The following is a 14,523-nucleotide window of genomic DNA, read 5'->3' as shown; positions in this document are numbered from 1 at the left end:
GTCTATAAAATATCCCAACTGCTAAATGACAAAGTGAAATAATTAAAGACTCAAATGAATGAGTGTATAAAGCAAGCACAAATGTCAGCTAAGACCACAATATGCCAGACCTAAAGCCTCCATGCCATTTAGTTACTTGTCAGGAATTCTCAGCTCCCCCCCACACACACACACCTCAAACTTAATATGTCAAAATGTGGGCATGGGACTCTGTAATCTGTGATGTAACAAGTCCACCAAGTAACTAAGATCTGCTATACTTTGCTAACCTCTACACAGTGTTGCTAATAGGAAGAGCTTCGACCTGAGTCCCCTTCGGGACAGCTACCAATTTGACCTCCAGAGGTCAATGAAGCATGACGGTCAACACCACAAATACAGAAAAACCAAAGCTCAGAATGGATCAAGTGTCAAAGTCAAACCTGTCAGGTTCTTCAAAGTGCATAGACACTAAAGAGATAGGACAGTAACCTAACATTAGGAATCTGTGGACTAATAGGCAATAAGACAAATTGACCAAGGAGTCTGGATTCTGTAATGAGGAGAGAGTGCCACAGAATTCTACAATAAACAATTTAAGTGGGAAATGTATTCAAAGCAATCACTCAAAGTCTCTGAACATTTTTCTAAGGACATACAACAAATGAATAAACATTCAAGAAAATCCACAAAGTCTCAGCAAGATCTGAACCACAACCTGCTCCCTCCTCTCTTCCCCTATACTTCTACTGGTAACCTACTGAATAGCTCCAGAAACTCCAGGCAGGCTCAGTCCTTGTTCCCTCAGCACTGTGACTGCATGAAGCTGTACCCTGGGAAGGCAGACTGCTGGCGCTCTCTCTCCTCAGTCCTTCACTGCAGACTCTGGACAGGCAAGGTTGAGAAGACCAGAGCACCTTTCTCTAGCGGGAAAGTTGCACTAGGTGCAGCAGATAAAGAACCCATGGCTTAGCATTTCTCACCCATCTTTATTCCACACCCTGAGAGACAAGTCAAGAATATGTTTGCTCTCAACAGCCCTGAAAAAGCAGAGAAAGCAAAGTCACTGTGGGAGAAGCAAGGCAGCACCTTTGCCCTAGTTCTTACACAATGGTGCAAGCAAGGTTCTTCCCAGAAAGGGAGGCAAACTGGAGCAGCAGGCCTCAGGGACAAAGAGCACAAATACACTGATGGAACGTTAAGCAGTTACACCACCAAACAGAAATTCAAAGTCACAAAAAACAAGTGCCATGAAAAGTAACTATGTGCATAATTAGAAATGATTCTCAAATAACATGTCTCTTACATGACAAAGAGTAATGCAAGAAAATATGTCTGCAGTTGTGCTGGTGAGCTACTAGCCTTCAATGTTGTGTACTTGCTGTCAAGTGTGGACAATGCACTATGGCCAGCTCACATCCACAGGGATGACTAGGACGAAGTACCAAAAACGAATACAACTATCTATATTTACACATACTCCTTTTCTCTCTCAGTTCCTTCAAAGGTAGATTATATAAAATACAAATTATAATTATGTTGAGCTTCTCATATATAGTGATTAATATATGTAATAATAGCACAAAATAGGAGGTAAAATGGAGCTACATATAGAGAAAGAAAATTCTATTTTGCTTAAATTTAGAACAAATCAAATAAAGAATCTTCAAGGTACACAGTAAATCACTAAGTCCTGTGTCTACTCATTCTATATCTTTATTCCCAACCAACTTAGAGTGAAAATATCTGGGGAAAGGTTGTAGCTATGATAAACATGTACAGACTGTTTTTTCTTCATCATTATTCCCCAAACAAGAAAACACAGTAGAATAGTTATTTATAGCTATTTATGTAGCACTTACAAGGTACGTATGCAGCCTATAAATGATTAAGCACACGGAATGGTGTATATATATAAGTATATAGATATATAGACTTCAAAAAAGTCATTAAAATAAATCAAGATATTATCAATTAAAATATCACATGAATCAAAATGTCACGTTAAAAGATACTAATTTCAAAAGAAAATGGTAAAATTTAAGAAAAAAGGATATGAGCCCTAAAGAAAACAAATATAAACCTTTAATGTACATGAAACACTTCCGACATCAGATCCTGTGCTGGGTCCAAAACAACCCTTACTAACTTAGATTAAAATCAAGCAAGGGTATAAATCCAATAGATTGCAAATGAAAATTATTGTAAGAAAGCCGGGCGGTGGTGGCGCACGCCTTTAATCCCAGCACTTGGGAGGCAGAGGCAGGCGGATCTCTGTGAGTTCGAGACCAGCCTGGTCTACAAGAGCTAGTTCCAGGACAGACTCCAAAACCACAGAGAAACCCTGTCTCGAAAAACCAAAAAAAAAAAAAAAAAAAAGAAAATTATTGTAAGAAAGACTTTACAGGAATAAATATGAAAATATTTTAAAAATAAAAAAATGAACAGATTTCTTGAATAACCAATGGGTTAAAAAGAAATCACAAAGAAAATCAAAAAATACCCTGAATGTGCAAAATAGACACTTATGAGACATTACTAGAGAAAGTAGTACATAAAAGATAATTATAACTATAATAAAAACCCATTTTTAAAAAAGAAGTTTCCACCTGGGTGGTGGTGGTGTATGTGTTTAATTCCAGAACTTGGGAGGCAGGCAGGCAGATCTCTGTGAGATGGAGACCAGCCTAATTACAAAGTGAGTTCCAGAACACCCAGGACCACACAAAGAAGCCCTGTCTCAAGAAACAAACAAAAAAATTAAAACTAAAATTAAAATAAAAAAGAAGCTACCAAGTCAATAACCAAACCTTCTACTCATGAAGACTCTAGAAAGAATAAATTAGCCCTAAACAGAGGAAGGAAATAACATGCAAATAAAATAGAAACTGGAAAAAGAAAAATCAACAACAACAAAAAACTTCCAAAGGGTCATCATTATTGTGATTGGTGATCAAAGATTATGACAGACAGAAAGATTTATGAGAAATAAATGAAAAAGAGGAGCTGAAGAACAGCTCTGCTGTGAAAAGCATATACTGCTAGCAGAGGACCTTAGTTTGGTCCCAGCATCCATTACCAGGCAGCTCACAACTGCTGCTATCTCTAGCTTCAGGAGGTTCTGACATCTCTAAGTACCAACACTCACATGTACATACCCACATACATACACACAATTAAACTTTATTTCTTTGTAAAAAAGAAAAAAAAACAGACAAAGAGAAGAGGGTTCTCAAGAGGTCAAAAGAAATTAAGCACTCGTGGGGAAAATTTGTCCTTGAAGGTATCAGAACAATAGACTCCTAAATCTTGATCACCCTGGGACACGTAAGGAGCCATGAATCTTTACTAGTTTAAGCCAAACACAGAGCTTCATACTCCTTGCCACTCAAAAAGGGAAATAAAATAGAAGTCTGGCCAGTCAGGGCAGGCCTTCCAAGAAGAACTGAAAGGTTCCTTCTCCACTTCAGAGAAGACAAGAAAGAGATACCTTCTTTTCTTATACTTTTGAGGGCTTTTTATACAAAGATAAAATACCTGTAGCTAAAACTGTAGGTCATTGGAGTCTAAGGACAAAAAGCCATAATCCAAGGTTGTAGAAAAGGGAACCAGTTCAACCACAGCTATACTAGATATTACAGGTAAATAACCAAATATACTTGCTCTAATTTCATTTCTGTTGCTGGGACAAATACTCTGAAAAAGGTCACTTAGGGGAAGGAAGGGTTTATCCAACTTACAATTCCAGTTTATGGTACATTATTTAAGGAAAATTAAGACAGGAAATCAACTAACCAATCACATCACACACACACTTGGTGTGGGAGGTCCTTCTGTCTATGTGTTGCTTTAATTGGTTAATGAATAAACAACTAGCCTGGCCATAGCATGGAGGAGAAGGGCAGAGTGAGAGAGACATCATAGAGTTGTTGGAGACAGAAGAGCTAAAACTGTGCTGGTAGGCCACGACCTCATGGTGATGCACAGATTACTAGAAATGGGTTAAATTAAGATGTAAGAGTTAGCCAATAAGAAGTTAGAGCTAATGGGCCAAGCAGTGTTTTAATTAATACAGTTTCTGTGTGATTATTTTGGGTCTAAGCTAGCCGGGCAGCATCCGCCTATACACACTCAAGAGAAAAGAGAGAATAAACACATTCTTGCTTGCTTGCTATTTATGCTCAGTTCAGAATCCAATTATACCATTATACAGCTCAGAATCCAGCCTAGGGAATGATGATGCCTAGAGTAAGCTATTAACTAACAATCAAGACATGCACACACACATACCATGCATACATTCCTACAGGCAAATCTGATCTAAATTCCTCATAGGTTGTGGAAAGTTGACATTTAAAATTAATCATCACAATCTACCAATTGCCAACTTGACACACAAGCACATCACTTTTAAATCATAACCTTACATTCCTGGTCTCCAAGGTTTCGAGTTTATCTCGTAATGAATAATAGAGTCCAGTGTTAAAAGTCCCCAAAGTCTTTAAAAACCCTAATACTTTAAAAGTCCAAAGCTTCTTAATAGTGGGTTCCTAAAAAATAAATCACATATGTAAACATTCTTATTCCAAAAGAAAAAACATCATTGAGACAGGGTTTCATTTAGACCAGGCTGGCCTCGAAGTCTCTTTGTAGCTGAGGATAATCTTGGGCTTCTAGTTCTCTTGCCTCCCCGTTCTGAAAGATGAGATTATAAACCATACCACCATGCCCCATTTATATCATGATGGGGATCATGCTAGAGAAGCTCTCTACCGACTCAGCTATATCTCAGCCCCCAAATCAAGACGTTCTGATGCTAACAGTATCTGCTGCTACAGCAGCTACTGAACTCAGCTACTCTTTGTAAAAGATCCTATTTTAGACTTTTATTGTTTACTTTCCACACACCACTGACTCTAACAGTGAAGCCATACCAATATTTCACTACTTTTAACAATTTCCTTGTTGGTTTCATTTTTCAGACTCATGACACATAGCATAGTTTACTGATGGAATCTTTAACTCTGAAGAACATTTTGAAAGCCATATAATCTATTAAAACACTTCTGTGTTTTCTAAATTTGCTCAAGAAAAATAAATTTCGATGGCATCTGTGAAATAACATCCCTTATTTATATCAAATCAGAAAAATCAATACCATGGCCACATAAGCACCAGAAAAAGCATGTTTAACACAAGTAACAAAAACCCTAGAAAGTGTGCTTATGCAAGCAGGCTCAGCACAGTCCAAGCCGATAAAACTTGTAAGACAGCTTTTAAGATCTGAAGCATGCATCCTATAAAGAAATATTAACCCTGAGTCACCTAACATGAGCCAGTCCATTAGTATCTTGTGACACTGAGCAGAAGACTACCATCTGAGCTACACCACGACAGGAAACTATTGTTTCCTTTGGAAAATACAATCCCTCTCCCTCACCACCAGCACCAAGTCCCAGGGGACAGTACCTAGTCATGGATTTTGTTTATTTCTCCAAGGGCATCTCATCTCTCTCTTCCTGCTCAGTGGGTCAGGCACACTAAACTTCTCCCTGTGGGGCGTTCCCTAAGACACTCCTGTCAGAACTGCTCCCTTCCTGCTTTTGTGGGTAACCTCCACTCGGCTGTTCTCAGCCAAAGCCTCCTCAGGAATGATATCCAGAGTTCCACACTGAGCTGTAGGTGCTCTCCCAAATACTGCATGTGAAGGATTCATTTAACCCAAAGCTTGTAACACTTCACTTTGAAGATGCTTAATATGTTTGTTTATATGAAGGGATTTTGATAAGAAAAACTATTTTAGTGCATTTTAAATCTAGTCTGACTAAGGAAGGAGGTAATTTTCTAATGATTTCTCTACTCTTGAACTTATCTCTAGAAAATATTTTTGAGGTGAAGATTTTAAATCCCTTCCCCATTGCTGGTTTATAGTCACTTAAGTGAGTATTCAAATTCAAGCCAAAAAATGTATATTTTCTAATACTAAACTGATCCCTTTCTTACAGATAGTACCATTAATTCCCATAATATTTACTACAGCAACAAAAGCCAATCCCTAGATGTGTACCTCTAGGTATGATTTTTTTTTTCCTTTTTAACTTAATAACCACATTTCCAGCTGTCAACAGTTTTATCCTGGTATCAATATTCATCCATGTTAAGCCATATAGAAGGACCTCAACATTTTCAATGTTAAATGATATTCCATTGTATAAATATAATATTCTGTTCATCCAACAAGCTATTCATTGGTAAAAAAAAATTGGGGTGGGATCCAGTGACAGCTACTAGTAATAACATCACTATGACTTTTAATTATGTTTTATGTGGCTCTGTGGTTTTATTTATCACAAGTAGCTACATAGGAACAGAATTGTTAGGAAACCGCTTGCTACTCCAATGCAAAAAGCAACCTGAGCACAGACTGCAAGCCATGCTAGAGACCAAACCCGTCATCCCAGCACTCCTACTTCAAGGTGAGAAGTGGAGACAGGAGACTCCCCTGGCAGCCAGGCCCACCTAGCCTGCAGTATGCAGCCAGCATAGCTGCAGAAACCAGAAAGGAGACCCTGCTTCAAGACAAGTAGGAGGTGAGGCCCGACTCCAGAAAGTTATTCTCTGACCTAGACACTAGTACACATAAAAAGAAATATTTAATTTTTTCTCTTTAGTCTGAAGCCTAATGATTTAGAACATAAATCATGGCCATGCTTTACTTAATGCCATATAAATACGTTATAATAGCTCCATTAAATATAAAAACAAGACCAGAAAATACCAACTCTGGGAAGTTAAAAAAGTATTTCATACTATACTATTTTCAAAACTATACTTGGTTTCTTTCATTGTCAAATAAGCAAAATACTTAATCAGGATCAGTAAAGAATACACTGAAGAAGCTGGATGATGGTGGTGCACGCCTTTAATCCCGGAGGCAGAGGCAGGTGGATCTCTGTGAGTTCGAGGCCAGCCTAGTCTACAAGAGCTAGTTTTAGGACAGGTTTCAAAGCTACAGCAAAACCTTGTCTCAAAAAAAAAAAAAAAAACCCATATACTGAGGACAGATGGAGCCCTTTTCTGTATTTAGAACTGTATTAATTTGTATTGTACAACTTCAGTAAGAAAAGGGCAGTGAGACAAAGTCCTGCTGGAAAGGTACACCACCCCTGTGCTCTGAATACTCTGTTCAGCAACATAGAACTAAAGGGTACACTGACATTTTTGGCAAGCTTCATGCCTAAGGAGTAAAAAGGTGTTGTTAAACTAGGCTGGAAGAGTGTGGCTTGAGATGACCCCAGGGATGTCCAGCTGCAAGAAAGATAGTGTCTCAGTTCAATGTGAATTTGGGCATGGAGGTCTTTGGGAGCAACCCTCTGAGGTGCTTCATGGTTCAGAGGGCAACTCCAGCACTGAGTTATGGAGAAAATTTCCTGAAAATTGAAAATGATAAAAAAAATCATAATACAGATCTGGAGGAAGTTGTAGCCAGGAAGCCCATATATACCAGATCTAAAAGACAAGGTGAAGGAAGAGATGGGAGAATGAATAATGGAGCTGGGAAGGGGCAGAGAAAAAACAGGAAAGGGTGCGGTATAAGCCAAGGGTCTGGGTCAGGCCTCTATACACAAAGAAGAATGCCCATTGTGGAGTGGGAGTGTCTGCTTAAAGGAACAGTGGCAGCTCAGGCTTTACCCAGAAGCACTCAACTGCAAGAGTAAGAACTCTGTTGGCTTCCTTTGAAGGCCACCGCCTCTTTGTCTTTCTAGCTCTCTTCATTCCTTAATCTCCACTGCCAATCACTTCTCCAAAAAGCAGCAAGTGTTAGCCTTCAGAAAGGTAGGACAAATCTTGTCACATTTTTGGTCCAAACTTTCCAATGATTCCCCCAAGGCACAGTAAAATACCAAACCCTTTCAGCAGCTCTAATTGATTACCACTCTCTCCTCTTTGCACACACTCCCCAGTGCCAGGACTGCTTCAAGGCTTCCCAGGACTCAGTACTGTCTCTTGACCTTGGGATGCCCTTGCAGATGTCCACATACTGTTATGCCCCTGGATACTGTCCAGTGTCTGCTCAGAAGTCATTTCTTCCAAGAGCCTTTTTCTAATTACATTATTTTAAATCAGCATCTGTATCACTTTATCCCTTCCCTTCTTCATTTTTCTTTATATCATTTACCATTTGAAATTATATATGTGCTTGCATGTAGGGCCCGGGTCTACCTCTGTTCCAGGGTTTCATCTTGAGGACAGTTTCTGGTCAGCCAGCTAAAACATCCTGTTTGTTCCTGTGCTCCCTCTGCCCTGTCTGGTGATAGCTCTAGGGCATTGTTTACTCCATCTTGGGTGTGGCAATTTCCACGTGCCTGGGGGGAATTCCTTGTGCAGCAGCAAGGTATATAAGGATTTTCCCAAGATTGAATAAACAGCAGTCAGCTGATATCCTTTCGAATAACACAGCTCTCTTGTGTGTTCTTTCAGTCTCCAGGCCCTTGCCCAGCTCACGTAAAGTACAGCGGCGCATGAACTGTACTGAGAGGGTAACGTAGACGCAGGTGTTACACATGCATGCATTCATACGTGTGTATATAAACTGGAAAAAATGTATGTCTGTTATACACACCCACACAAACACACACACACACATTTACCACAGAACTAATGTCTATCACGACTAAGACTGCTTCCATCCCTGCTTTCATTTAGGTAGGTAGCAACAGTATCTAAAGCAGTATCTGGGAGATAAATGCTTAATAAATATTTAATGGATGAATCAAAGAACAAATGAATTTAAGCCCTCACTTCTTTTCTCTACTCTATTTTCTCCTCATGCATTAGCCATGTTCCCAGTTTCATGTCGTGTCCAACATAACCTAGGAACTGACCATCCAGCTTTGCCCCCTCTCTGGCCTTAAATTCTCTTGTACCTCTACTACACACCTGAGCATCTACCTGAGGATCTCCAACACTGTCATAGCCAATCTGGAAATCAATGATATAGAAATCCCCAAGCAGAAGGAGTGGGGACCTGCAAATGTACAGCTCCCCACCTTGGTAAGTTCTCACTGCTGTTCTTCGATTCTTTCTTAGGTTCCAATCAGCTCCTTCTCTTACTTCCCACAGAATCAATTCCAGACTTACTTAGCAGATTATATCACTTCTATAGAAAGGTTATTAGGTTAGACTCCCTCAGTTTCCTCCTTCCCCAACAACAACTCTATAAGAATTCTCACCTCCATCCTGGTAGCACCAGTCACTGCCCTTCAACCAGTGGACCTCAAGCCACCTGCCTTTTAGAGGTCTGATGTCATTTATCCACTTACCCCCTCTATCTTCTTTCTCTCTCCTAACCCTCCAATGGCGATGCATCCCTAAGGTTTTTGATGCACAAATACGAGGATCTAAATTAGATTGACTAGAACCCCCACCACACCTGTCTAAAAAAAGTCAGAAATGGTGGGGCTTGCCTAATTCCCAGAGCTGAAGAGACAGAAATAGGTGGATCCTCGCGACTATTTGGCCTACCAGCCTAACAGAATCAGTCAGCTCCAAGACAATTAGAGATTAGAAACCTTTTCTGAAAAAAACAAGGTGGAAGTCAGCAAGATGATTCCTCGAGGAAAAATACTTGCCACTAAGCTTAACAAACTTTGGTTCAATCCCCTAGAATTCATATTGTGGAAGGAGGCAACCAAACGCAAGCTGTCCTGTTCCATAGGAGAGAAGGATGCAGGGAGAGAAAAAAGAAAGAAAGAAAGAAAGAAAGAAAGGAAGGAAGGAAGGAAGGAAGGAAGGAAGGAAGGAAGGAAGGAAGAAAAGAAAGAGTGAGTAGGGAATAAAACCAAGATGGACAGTGCCTAAGGAACAATATCCGAGGTTGTCCTCTGGCCTGTGCATACGCACCCAGATATACACATATGTACATGCACAAAGAAGCTACATCAAAACCTATTTTTTTTCCTTCTCTAATTTCTAAATGAATGTCCTGAAAGTTTACTTTAACATCAAGACAGGAAAAAAAACCTCTAACTAATATTACTATGAGAGATCAATTTGGTAAAAAAAAAAAAAAAAATGTTTTATAGTAGCTCCAGTAGTCATAGATAGGTTTTCATTTCATTCTGAAGAAACATGCTAAATACTAAATAGCTGAATAATGTAAATAGTGTTATAACATAATAATTATGGTAAAAAAGATTCACAGATATTAAAAGGACCATGCCATGCAAAAATCATGCAATAAAATCACGAAACTTCGAAGCCACTGGTAAACGATGGCTAGCTACCTTTCTGAAAGCAGTCCGTCCTAACCGCACCTCTAACAACAGCACAACCAGTAAGCTGTCTAGAGCTGTAGCACCTGAGCACCTATGAAGACTGACTTCGGTGCGTACAAGACACAACACACACCCTCAAGAATGGAAGTAGACAAAAAGAAATGCAGTCTTCCCAGGATGTTTAAATAACTAAAACATAAATAATTATCACAAAGCAGCCTAATTCTCAAATATAAAATAATCCTGAGACTGACAAAAAGAAAACATATTTGGGTTTTTTTTTTTTGTCAAATGCTTTATTGAGTGTAGACATCTAGAGTACTGTAAAACATGTATTATCTGTAGATTCAAAAGGAGCAAGCCACATTGTCTTCACTGGAGAAAACATTTGTTAGACACAATTTTTTTAAGTTTCAAGGGAAAAATGAAATCACAAATACGCTGTATTAGTACAATCACTACCAATAATATGTTAACATAAATGTCAATAAAGAATACATATTCTTCAAGAAAGAAGACTGTTCTTTGGCTGGGAATAGGAAATCACAAAACTGATTTTCAATCTGCCACAATCAATCAACCATTAAAGTATATTCAACATTTCTATTCTACGTACTCAATTGAGAATTTCAGTTAGTTACTCCCTTGCTTTGGAAACCTCTTCAAAGCCAGTCAATCTCCAAATTTCAAGTTTAAAGTCAGCCTTCAATTATGTCACCTTTGAAAATAAGCCAATTTTAAAATGTCATGCTTCCTTAAAACGCCAGGAGGGCTGTGCTCTCCCTTGCTTAAATAACAAGCAACCCCAGCTTAGCTTTAGCTCTATTTATGTAGTGATCTCTTCATGTTCAGCAAATGTGATGGCTATTTGAATATTAATATTTTCTTCTCGGGAGTAAGAAAAAATATTTGTTATAATAATCTAATTTCATAAAAGGCAGAACTCTTTAAGGCCTTTTAAGTATAATTATAGTAATCTGCGCCCACAACTCTCCACACCCTTAAGATTTAGAATCTCATAATCAATGGTCCTAACTCCAGTCAATGGGTGTATTATACAAATATTAAAACATCTGACCACTAAAACTTATACCAATAATCAACTGCTATCAAATAATCTTCAAACAAAATACTACTTAAATATTTTTTAAGTAGGTATCTTTTTTCATCTAATGAAAATGAAAATGATGGTCCAGCTTTGTTTTTATAAAATGTAACTCTTTAATCCCTGTACTCGAGAGGCAGAGGTAGGAGAATTTCTGTGAGTTTAAGGTCAGCCTGGCCTACAAAGCGAGATCCAGGTCAGCCAGAGCTGTTACAAAGAGAAACCCTATCTCAACCCCCACCCTAAAGTGTTAAACTGTAAAAATCAAAAGTCTTATACTGTATTTATTTGGGCAAACGTATCAACTCTTGTTTACAATTTAGGATATAAGTAACTATCGCCAGCTCCTATGACCTCACAAATGTGAAATCTCATTAGAGTAGGTATGTCTGCTTCAGAAAGAAAGTACAATAGCTTTCATACCATTATTCTGTCTGTGGTCAAGTCAAGTATATCTGTGGATTAGAACAGCATAGAAAAAACTAAGAGAAATACCCTCAAATTGACATGAAAGATGATAAATCTCATTTTTGAATTTGAATCCACCCTACCAAGAATACTAGAGACTCAGATTCAAAGAGACCAATGTAGTCAAAGTATAGATTTAGTGAACATAACAATGTAGTCAAGTTCATATCTTGGAAATATCTGGATAGGCAGTTTAACTCAGTGGAAACAGCCAAAGAAACACATTAGAGTTGAGGGACCTTGCTACATGACTTACTATTTTAAATCAAATAAGGAAGAACCAGCAAACATACAAACCTACCATGTATGCTTCCTTCTCTTATCTCCTGTTATCAACCAAAGATTAGAAAAGAAAAGCAGTCAGTCTTTTCAAAACTATGTGTGTTTCTATCCCTGACTACAGTCATTGCATATACACTCAACATGTCCATATGAGGTAGTTACCTATGTGGACTCCAAAGTCTGAGCACTTAGGGGTGAATCCCACTTCTAACACTTACAAACTCATGGCAATGGGTAGGGACATAAGATAAGCAGTCAGAGGCCTTGCCCTTATGACTTAAGGCAGCTCCCTGTGCCTCCATTTTCTCATCTGCAAAAGAGGGAACAATAAGTTCCTAGCACATATAACTGTTTTAAGGATTAAATGAATCTATGTAAAAATATGTAAAACCTTGCCTGGAATATAGTTCATATATATATCATTCTAACTAGTATCATTGTTACTAGCATCCATTACTATATTTAACAAAACTAAAATCTGAAAGTAAAACGACTTTTATTTTCCTCCTAAACCTGTCTTCTCAGAAAACAGCACCTACTTCTTCCACCCAAACCCAGAAACGATATTACTCCTCCCTTTCCTCAGTATGCTCACATCAGTAAGTCCTGTCAACAGAATTGGAGTTCTACCTCTTAATGCCACCTCCAAAATTGCCTCTCTTAGTCTAAGGTCCCATACCATCTCCCTTCTCAAGGTACAGCACAACAACAGTCTCCTGCCTCCTCATTTTCATGCCCCCTCCACCACTCCATGACTCTACAGTTAGTATGCCATGGGGTAAATCAGGAAACAGACAGCATTCCCATGATGGTGCTGTCTTGTGGCTTTTCCATTACACTTACACATAAAGTGTCTACTTTGACACAGGCTTCGGGACCCTACCAGAGTCTATCTGATGTTTCAAGGTTATATGTCAACAGTTCTTACTATGCTGAGACAGAACAGTTATTTGGAACACAGCCTCTCAAATCAGATGACCTAAATTCAAATGGCAAAAATTTTAACAGTGCCAAATAAAACTAATGCAAATTTAGTAAAATATGCAAGACTTTGAGTCTCTTAAGCTTTTAGCTTGAGTACGCATCTAACATGTGCCAGTTTCCTCATTTATAAAAAACTGAGCTAGTTCTCTTTGCTTAAAAGGCAGTTGGAAAGCATTCAGTGTTTAGAACTGGGCCTTGCATATGGTGAGCTTTCCAGGCCGGATGGTTATACTATCTCCATCCACCACTCCCAAGTGGAGAATGAACCCAGGGCCATAGCTCTACTATTTCTACCCAGGCTGCGCTTAGACCCCATCTGCAGCCAATGCAGTCCTTGAATTTGTATCCCTCCTGTCTTGACCTCCCAAGGAACTTACAACCCACCAGTTGGGCTCCTGATGGGGCCCCACACTGTCCCCTCACCAGCCTCTCGCCTTCATATCACTGCGCTCTCCCTGTGTGAAACAATTTTATGTACCTATTCCCTGTCTAGTTCTCTACTGGGACTGAACTCTGCTAGCATGCAAGCCTTTACCTTTGCCATCTATTTCTAGTTCTGACTCAAAGTCTGACTACTGGTGGCTGATGCAAACAGCATGCCATACTTAGAAAGCTGCCTGTGCTCTCCATGGTCTCATCTGATACCAGTAAAAGTAACAAAACACTATCATCTCCTACTTACAGACAGATTTAAAAAAGTTCCAAGACTTGGATGACTTGTCTTTGGAAAGCCCTGCTTTGATTCAAAGGGTCCTTTGTAAGGATTTAATACCCTCCACTGAATTCACAGAAATAGGGCCCTCGTGATCTACTGTTTCAATCCATCCTAGGGTGAGAGTATATTCCCTTCAAAGTTACTGAGTTCCTGTACAGAGTTTGAGAAAGTGTGTAACAACATTGTAAGACAAGAGTTGACTAAACCATATAAGCATACAAGCTGACCCTACTTATCTGTGTTGAGTATAACCTACTAGTTCTAAGCTGCTAAAAAGTTTTCTGAAAAAGATGGGGGCAACGTATTGCCAATATCTCTGTGATAGTGGTACCAGTTATTTGATTTCTGATAAATCAATAAAATAGCTGAGATATCTACAGGTTCAAAAGTCATGATCAGACAGACGGGTCGGGTAGGTGTGGGGAGGAGGTAAATCCCCAAGAAAGAGCTTTATATACAAATGGACTACCACATTCCTCGGAATTAATATTTTCATAAGCGTTGTGTAGGGCTACATAGGTTGGGTAGGCTCACAGGGTCTCAAGGTATTGCAGCCCTGCTGGAGGTGACGCAGCATGTAAGTTGCATTCAGCCACCTGGGCACTTGCAGGATCCCAAAGGAATATGGGCACAGGGCTGCTAGTCTTTGAAGGGGCTCTCCATCCCAGGCTGATCGAGAAAGTCCTACTGCAAAATGAGAAGGAGACTGGGAC

At 39.2% G+C, this 14,523-nt stretch overlaps 1 protein-coding gene across 3 annotated transcripts in view; it reads right to left on the bottom strand.

Annotated features, from left to right (window-relative positions):
* Window positions 1-14,523, bottom strand: part of Znf438 (zinc finger protein 438) — a 142,873-nt gene that overhangs the window by 127,857 nt on the left and 493 nt on the right. The window lies entirely within an intron of this gene.

This window comes from Chionomys nivalis, chromosome 13, assembly GCF_950005125.1.
Source record: "Chionomys nivalis chromosome 13, mChiNiv1.1, whole genome shotgun sequence".
Taxonomy (NCBI): Eukaryota; Metazoa; Chordata; class Mammalia; order Rodentia; family Cricetidae; genus Chionomys; species Chionomys nivalis.
The sequence above is the reverse complement of the archived record's forward strand: the minus strand, read 5'-3'. Positions and strand labels throughout refer to the sequence as shown.